This window comes from Schistocerca piceifrons, chromosome 1 (genome assembly GCF_021461385.2).
Source record: "Schistocerca piceifrons isolate TAMUIC-IGC-003096 chromosome 1, iqSchPice1.1, whole genome shotgun sequence".
In the NCBI taxonomy this organism is placed as follows: domain Eukaryota; kingdom Metazoa; phylum Arthropoda; class Insecta; order Orthoptera; family Acrididae; genus Schistocerca; species Schistocerca piceifrons.
This window is the reverse complement of record NC_060138.1, coordinates 456,255,672-456,256,916: the sequence shown is the minus strand read 5'-3', so window position 1 is coordinate 456,256,916 and position 1,245 is coordinate 456,255,672. Positions and strand designations below refer to the sequence as shown.

Below are 1,245 nucleotides of genomic sequence, written 5' to 3'. Positions count from 1 at the left end.
AAGCAAAACCTACGATACGACTAGAAAACGCACTCGTATTAAAAACACTTTCAACGATCCAACCTGAAACCAAAATAAGTTTCGAAAACGGCAGGGCTTAAATGCTTGCAGCGTGTGCTCTCCGCATGTGGGAGTGACACGCGGTGGTATGGGCCGCAACAGGCGACCCTCGAGAACGTCGCAAAAGCAGGTGCCGGAAGGAACGACAATTCACGAGAGCACTCGTCAACAGCCTAGCACTGCGAGAAGTAAACTGCGTCTCCGATTTGAACGGCGCTGGCTCCCAGGGCTGTGGAGAAGCCGTGAGGACGCCGCACAGCAGCGCCAGGCCGGCGCGAGCTACACCCTCGCGTGGCCGGCGCGAGCTACACCTAGTCGGGCCATACGAGACGCCCACGAGGCTTCCCAAGGGCACTGTTCTGTGCCCCCATAAGTTATCAGTCTCATGTAAAGCGGCTGCAAGAGGGGTCCGCCTAAATGCGAAAAAAAATCCTGACGATAATCTTAAATTAATAATTACAAAAATGGACCTGTGGGCTATGTATGCGACGGCGTAACGTGGCGTGAAAGCAGCTAACTACTGGGCACATCGACAAGCTTTGCTACCAGCGGAATATCTGATCACTGCAGAAGATTAACTCATGTCAGGCTGTGTCTGAAATCGTTTTAGGTGGGCCGATCCCGGCGATACTTCAATGCCAGGCCAACCCGCGACAGAGATGAAGCAAGCCCCTAGCACTCCGTCATGAGCCAAAATCAATTTAATATTCTAGTTCTGCGATGCAGGACGTATCAGATATTAAGCTGATAAGAACAGATACTACACTTTGATCTTACAAGGGAACCTCCCCATCGCACCCCACTCAGATTTAGTTAGAAGTTGGCACAGTGGATGGGCCTTGAAAAACTGAACACAGATCAATCAAGAAAACAGGAAGAAGTTGTGTGGAACTATGAAAAAATAAGCAGAATATACAAACTGAGTAGTCCAATTGCAAAATAGGCAACATCAAGGAGAATGTGAGCCCAGTAGCGGCGTGGTCCCGTGGTTAGCGTGAGCAGCTGCGGAACGAGAGGTCCATGATTCAAGTCTTTCCTCGAGTTAAGAGTTTAATTTTTTATTTTCAGACAATTATTATCTGTCCGTCCGTCCGATGCGACGTAACTGCGCCGTAGTATGGGGACTCTACACCTAAACAAACATCTGAGCACACGACGTCAGTCGACTACAGCGCACGGAAGAGA

At 49.6% G+C, this 1,245-nt stretch overlaps 1 pseudogene; it reads right to left on the bottom strand.

The window, feature by feature from the left end:
* Nucleotides 1–665: 665 nt before the first annotated feature.
* LOC124719064 lies at nt 666–844 on the bottom strand (annotated as a pseudogene).
* Nucleotides 845–1,245: the final 401 nt, after the last annotated feature.